The following is a 7,390-nucleotide window of genomic DNA, read 5'->3' on the forward strand; positions in this document are numbered from 1 at the left end:
CGCCACCTTGGGAGTGGCGCGTCGCGGATGTCGCGGACTTTTGGTTGACCTTCTCAACAGGGCGGCGAAAAGGGCGGGGAAGTGGAGGACCGGGGTGGGTGTCAGTGGACTGCCTGCATGGAATACCGACCCCGGCGCGGCCCCGGTGGTATTTTCTGTGACGTTTCAAGTGTACCCGACACATGCTGTGGTCTCAGCGGCGCCGCGGGCGGGCGTATTTCGGCGGGTTTGTGACAGGCATGTGGGGAAACGCCTCGCTGTGCCGGGGTCCTCTGACAGCCGCTTTCCCGCCCTGAGGGAGCCGAGCCGGGCCGAATTGTTCCGAAGAGCCGAAGAGCCGAGTGTGGGCGAAAACAGCCGAGTTTCCCCGAAGAGCCGAGTGTAGCCGAAAACAGCCGAGTTTCCCCGAAGAGCCGAGTGTGGCCGAACACAGCCGACTTGAGACGAAGAGCCGAGTGTGGCCGAACACAGCCGACTTGAGACGAAGAGCCGAGTGTGGCCGAACACAGCCGACTTGAGACGAAGAGCCGATGATAGCCGAGTGTAACCGATAGCCGACTGTAGCCGACATTGGCCGCATTTAGACAAAGAGCCGAATATGACCGACTTTAGCCCAACCGGGCCGAGTTCAGCCGAAGAGCCGGAAAAGCCGAATTTAGACGAAAAGCCGAACCGAAACGATTTTAGACCTAAGCCGAACCAAGCCTAATTTAGCCGAGTTTATTTAAACAGAACCGAACGACGCCGCAGCACTCTGCCTGCAGAGCGCCGGTGCAGACGGCAGGGGGCGGTGTATAAAGCGAGTATAAAATATCAACTGTATATAAGAAGGAATAAAAAGCTCTGTGTCATGTGCAGCAGTAGAAAATTTCAGGCTCCCAGGGAATAAATAGTTTTCTTTCAATCATTATAGTTTTGGGGTTTTTTTTACTCCCAGGTAGCCTGAAAGTTACTACTGCTGCTTTTTGATTCTAAAGCTAGGAAGGAAAACCAAGATTACAAATACAAGAAAAAGAAAGGGAAAGGGAAGGGGAAAAAAAGGAAAGGAAAGAAAGCAGGAGAGCAGAAGGGAAGGGAAGGGAAAGGGGTGAAAAACAGCGTTAAAAAAAGAAAAAGAGTTGGAGGGGAAAAGAGAGGGCATTCGGGAGGAGCGGTCCTGCCTCAGGTCCTTCCCCGCCCTGGGGCGAAGGACCCGTTTGATGCCCGGGAGGGACTGCAGCTCCCGGTGGCGGGGGACGGAGCCGTGGCTGTCAGCCCGAGACTCCAACTCCCGGCAGGCCCTGCTGCCGGCGCGGCGTGTGACGCAACGGCTATCGCGGCACATGAGTGGCTACCAGCCCGAGACTCCAACTCCCGGCAGGCCCTGCTGCCGGCGCGACGTGTGCCGCAACGGCCGACGCTGCCCGGCATTGTTCTCTAAATCGGCAGTAAATACAGCTGAGTAAAATTAGCTTGGTTTTCTTCCTTCTTTTTTAACTGAATTGTTTTTATTAAAAATACTATTTGAATATGTAGAAAAAGTGGGGATGTCCTGTACTATATCCTAGCTTTTCTTGTTTATAGGGTGCTCAGAAAACATGCGTCCCTTAGAGTCCCTCAGAAAGGTTCTCAGTGCGATCTCTACCAAGGTATGTATTTACTAATAAGTGATCCCTTTAGATATTTGCCTGTGTACCTTTTCCTGTAATTCAGAGCTTGCGTTCTGTGGGTTTTATGATAAACCTGTAAAATATGTAAGAATGCTTTTGCAAGTCTGAATCGTTGAAGGCAGCAGTAAGTGGATTTAGAGCCTGTTCTTGACCAGACAACGGGAAAAAGTGTGACTTTGATGCTGAACTTGTTTTTTTCATTTTTCATTTGACTTGTCTGGAATGATTTAGGAATAGAGAGAGCTAGAAAAAGAGAGAAATAGAATTGATTATGGAGCACTCCTCAAATGCTCACCACGATTCAGTGTAGAGCCGAAGTGAAGGGTGATGGAACAGAGCTCTGTGCTTTAGAAGGAAATAAATTTAAACCTGACCTCCGCACAGAGTCTCACTAACTTCTTTTGTTTTAAAATACAAAATATTATTAGGAAGTGTTGGAAGTTAGTGTTTTGGGAAAGAAACGGCAGTTCCACAGAACATTCCATTTAACAGAGGCTCTGGGAACGATTCATGTTGTAACTGCTGTCACTGCAATCAGTTGGTGGTTCAGCCTTGAAATGTGCACTTGCCCTTCTATAAAGCACTGTTTTGTTTGCCTTTCAGTGCTATGAGTCTTGATAAATTGGAGAAGAGCCCAAGAGAAATTTTTCATCCCTTGATATAAAAGGTAGGAAGTGACTTTTTTTGGTTTGGTTCTTTTTCTTTATTATTTCCTGGAAATAAAAGTAATTAAGTATAGGTACTACTGGTTTGTTTCTTCCAGTAGCAGATGATAACAATAGCAGTAGTAATAGTAAAAATAATAATAGAAATAATAATAATAGCAATGTAATACTACTTAAACTGTCTTTATCCATTGAACTGGCCATTTCAAATCAAAACTTCTAAACACAAATCAAACCATCATCCTCGTAGAATCTTTCACAGCAGTGGGCTATAGATCCTGGTTTTGTTGACAGGATTTATTGGTTCTGGAATAGCAAGAGGGAAGTACAAGCCTAACTACTTCTAGCTCACAGACCCATCCAGTGAATACTGCTTTGTGTTTTGGTGGGCTTGTGATGACTTTGAAATCAATTGCTCATTCCAGTAAAAAAAATTAATGTTTTTTTGAACCTGACAGCAGAAATAACTTTAGGCACCAACTTAATAATAACAGATCACCAATTTAAGTTCATAATTTTATGCTGTACTATCAAAGTTTAAAGGTAAATTTTTACTTATTAGGAGATGGTATAAAGTGTATGTTCCAATGTGTTGGATGTATGCAAAGGTACATACGTACCCGAAAGTCCTTAGAGGAAACAAATTTTTACGTCTGCTGTTTGATTGTTTATCATACAATATTTGGTTTTATTTCCCAGGGATCGGTGAATTTTAACTTTGGAGTCCTCTGTGCTAAGGATGCTCAGCCTACAGATGATGAAATGTTCAGTAATGGTGAGTTTTTCACCTTCTCTTTAATTGCTATGCTGATCTGAATAAGAAAAAAACAAAAGCAAGAGAAAAAAAAAGGATGGTTTATTATTTTTTACGCTGTTATGTTTGTTTCCTCAGTATTTGCTGCAGCTCTGCGAGCCCAAGCTTTGGGTTCCTTCTGTCCCACTGGGAGTTGCCCAGTTTGGTTGCATCTGGTGAAATTCACCCTGAGACCTTACAGAGCTAGCTCAAACTACGTGAGAGCCATTTGCAGTTCTCTCCAGACACCTGGAGAATGGGTGATGTTTCTGAGGGTCTGGCAAGTATACTTGTATCAAAACTCAGTCTGTGAAATTTCTGGGGAAAACCCTTCTGTGTCCTGAAGGGTTCAAACTCTGGTGAGGATCCAGTTATCAGGTGCTCACCTGGATGGTTCCAGCTCTTAAAGTGAACACTTGTACTCTTACCCTGTAGTTTACATCTATTGTATTTTTGTTATTTTGCAAGATTTTACGGCTTTGCAAAATATTGTGCGTTTCACTCTTTGGAACCTCTCAGATGGTTCTTTGGTGCAGCACCACCTCATGGGACACTTGGCTGCCGTCCTGAAGGGGTTGGTCGCTAGAATTGTAAATCCTGGAGAGTTTGTAAGTCTTCTGTCCCCAGGGAGGTACCATGCTTTGTTTACTTTTGTTCTGTTTGTTAGGCGCTGCTTCTCATTGGAAGTATGAATTTCAAACTACCCTGTTCTTATTTTAACTGTTTTCCTGGTTCTCTCCCTACGGCAGGGAAAGACTCTCGTATCCTTGTCGTCGGGCTCGGTGCTGTCCAAGAAGATGCAGAGACTAAAAAAATCATAAGAAGCAAAATATGACTGCAGGGAAAACAAGCTGGAGAGAACAAAAGGTGATATTGTTATCCTTACCCTGTATTAGAAACATCCGCTGTGCTTTGATGCTGGCAGCTGCCAGGGGCTTGTTAGCTCTTTGTAGGCAGGTGTAGGTGTTCACTTGTAGGTTTTTTCTCTGGACAAGTCAATTCAAACTTTGCTAAGCTTATATTTGCAAATTACTCTCTAGCACAGTCCAGCATGACATTTTTGAATGTTGTAAAAATACCATGTTACTTGGAAATTGCTAATGATGAGAAGCTTTAGGGAAAAATAAGATGTCAGGGTTGGGAGATGTGAGAAGAATTTTGAGGGGATGTTAGACTGAAATAAAGCACACTTGAAGCTGGACTGGCACGCTGGCAGATCCCCTATTAAACAGTAGCGCTGAGATTAGCCTGGGGGTTGCCCGTTGTTTCTGTAGAAATAAATGTTTTCTGGTCTTCAGAGGTAAGCTGCTTTGAAAAGCTGGAAGGCACAGCATAGTGACAATCCGTGTGCTTCGCATTAAAAATAGATTTCAGAAGGGTCCTAGGCTTTTGTCTTTTCCTAGAAGTCGATGTAATCCTATTGAGGAGTTTTTAATTCTGTGCTGCCATGTCATCGATCAGGGCCCTGTCGTACTAATCATCATACAGATGCAAAACAAAAAATCAGACCCTGTCCCGACCACTTAGAGCCCAGAACACGATTTCCTCAGGCTGCCATTTGTGTGCCATCGGTACTCACCGTGGAAGCGAGCTGGGGATTGTTGCACCCGTTGGGAACAAACCGCTTCTCGTCACACAGAAATGGAATTGGGACGACGCCTCAGCCAGCCTCTCTCTCCTGAATCTGCAGCAGAGCAGTTCCAGTCCATGCGGGCAATCCAGTTCCTGACGATCTGAGCGCACGGAGCAGCGCTCAGCTGCTGTGGGGGGCTCAGGGAGGGCAGAGTGTGCATTGTCATCTTCCTGAACCTACAGACGCGAATCAAAGTGAGAAGCCACAGGGTGGAAATCAGTCGCATATATGCTAAATAAAACTTGCAGGTTTTTTTTAAGAATTGTTTTTGCTTGTTCTTTGTTGTGCTTCTGTGCTTAGAAAACCTCCCTTTACAATCAGTTCAATTCATCAATTGAACCTTTGTTTGCAGACTCTCACTGAGCAGAATTTGTTGCAGACTCAGTGCACGCTGTGCAGGCCTCCCGGGAGTGTGAGGAGCTCATGTGTGCTACTTTTTGCTTTAGGACGCTCTGAGGTATTTATTCCTTTTGGGATACATGATGAGAATTCCCAAGAGAGGTAGTTATAAGGTATGACATCGGGAAAAAGCCTGTGTGGTTGGAATGTTGTTGCTGTCAAAAGTTAATTTTTTCTTAGCCAGTAGTTAGCTTTTTGCTTTATTTTTGTGGTATCAATATTTTATTGTTTAAAAAATTCCTTCAAAATAACTTCAGTGGTCGCCCACCAGTACCTTGTTCAGATTTGCCTATTTGCTTGTAGCTGAAATGTTCACATCTTGTTTATCATTCTATTTAAGAAACTGCTGCCCAGCCAACTAATAACTGAATATCCATCTGTCTAGGACACGGGGAGAGGATTTAGGTAATGTCTTTATTTCCAGAAAAAAGTTCCAGTGTAGTTTCTAAATAGAGGAGAAGGGGGTGAAGACTCGGGGCTCTGATGCCGTTGGGGCACCCCAAGGTCCCCAGGAGAGGGGGCCCCACTGCGGTGCAGGAGCAGGTGTGTTCTCATGTAATATTGAACAAATTATAAATATAAATATGAAAATTATAAACATGAAAATATTTTTAAAATACTTAAATAAAGCGGGTTTTCTTTATTGGTCAATAGGCAGTGTTTTGATTGTAAAAATTATAAATGCAAATAATATAAAGGTAGAAATCTAAGTTTAGAAATATATAATAAATACATACAGATAAATATAAAAATTTAAAATATCAGAAAAAATTAGTTGTAGCAGTAGATATTATACATAATTTAAATAATGATTTAAATCTATTTTAAAATTTTATATATATAATATATCATTATTAATGTAATACATCCAAAGAAACGATAAATTAAAATATGAATGTATAATTATACAAAGTATAAATAAAAAATATTTCAGTATCCTTTAAAAGAAGGGTTTTTTTATTTATTTGGTTAGAGACGGGGTTTTTATTTGGAATAATGGAAGTATTATAGAAGTATAAAATTAAATATAGAAATATACAGTCAATATAGAAAGATATTTGTAAAAACACGAGCGAACGACGCCTCCTTCGGCCGAACCAAGGCGAGACCGGCGGAACCTGACGGCCTCGAGCGAACCGAGGCCAGGCTTGCGAGGCTGCCTGAACCGAGCCGAGCTCAGCCGAACCGAGCCCGCTGCTCTCGTGCGCGCTAATTAGCGCGAGTGCGGTCACTGCCCAATGAGCTCCTGTGCCACGCCGCGCTCCCGATCGTGTCCGTGCGATGGCCGGGCCGCCCGCGGGACGCGGCAGCAGGAGAGCCCCGAGCCGGGCGAGTTTAACGTGAGGCGGCGCCGCTTGCCCGCCGTCAGGGAGCCGAGCCGAGGCGAGCTCAGCCGAACGCGGAGAGAGCGGCTCCGAGTTGGGCCGAAGCGAGCCGAGCCGCGCCGAGGGCAGAGAGCGGCTCCGAGTTCGGCCGAAGAGAGCCGAGGCGCGCCGAGCGCACTGATCGGCTCCGAGTTCGGCCGAGGCGAGCCGGGCCGCGCAGAGAGTGGCTCCGAGTTCGACCGAAGCGAGCCGAGCCGCGCCGAGCGCAGAGAGCGGCTCCGAGTTCGGCCGAAGCGAGCCGAGCCGCGCCGGGCGCACAGAGCGGCTCCGAGTTCGGCCGAAGCGAGCCGAGCCGCGCCGGGCGCACTGATCGGCTCCGAGTTCGGCCGAAGCGAGCCGAGCCGCGCCGGGCGCACAGAGCGGCTCCGAGTTCGGCCGAAGCGAGCCGAGCCGCGCCGGGCGCAGAGAGCGGCTCCGAGTTCGGCCGAAGCGAGCCGAGCCGCGCCGGGCGCACAGAGAGCGGCTCCGAGTTCGGCCGAAGCGAGCCGAGCCGCGCCGAGCGCAGAGAGCGGCTCCGAGTTCGGCCGAAGCGAGCCGAGGCGCGCCGAGCGCAGAGAGCGGCTCCGAGTTCGGCCGAAGCGAGCCGAGCCGCGCCGGGCGCAGAGAGCGGCTCCGAGTTCGGCCAAAGAGAGCCGAGCCGCGCCGAGCGCAGAGAGCGGCTCCGAGTTCGGCCGAAGCGAGCCGAGCCGCGCCGGGCGCACAGAGAGGCTCCGAGTTCGGCCGAAGAGCGCCGAGGCGCGCCGAGCGCAGAGAGCGGCTCCGAGTTCGACCGAAGCGAGCCGAGCCGCGCCGGGCGCACTGATCGGCTCCGAGTTCGGCCGAAGCGAGCCGAGCCGCGCCGGGCGCAGAGAGCGGCTCCGAGTTCG

At 47.6% G+C, this 7,390-nt stretch overlaps 1 long non-coding RNA gene across 2 annotated transcripts; it reads left to right on the top strand.

Annotated features, from left to right (window-relative positions):
• The first annotated feature begins 1,386 nt into the window (after nucleotides 1-1,386).
• On the top strand, nucleotides 1,387-4,982 carry LOC131565793 (uncharacterized). 2 transcript variants are annotated; one of them, XR_009275475.1, is made up of 5 exons: nucleotides 1,387-1,628; nucleotides 2,253-2,316; nucleotides 3,014-3,089; nucleotides 3,207-3,974; nucleotides 4,569-4,982. It is a non-coding gene; the product is annotated as an uncharacterized LOC131565793 (long non-coding RNA). The 2 variants fall into 2 exon arrangements; XR_009275476.1 differs by having other exon boundaries at nucleotides 4,658-4,982.
• Nucleotides 4,983-7,390: the final 2,408 nt, after the last annotated feature.

This window comes from Ammospiza caudacuta, chromosome 18 (genome assembly GCF_027887145.1).
Source record: "Ammospiza caudacuta isolate bAmmCau1 chromosome 18, bAmmCau1.pri, whole genome shotgun sequence".
Taxonomy (NCBI): domain Eukaryota; kingdom Metazoa; phylum Chordata; class Aves; order Passeriformes; family Passerellidae; genus Ammospiza; species Ammospiza caudacuta.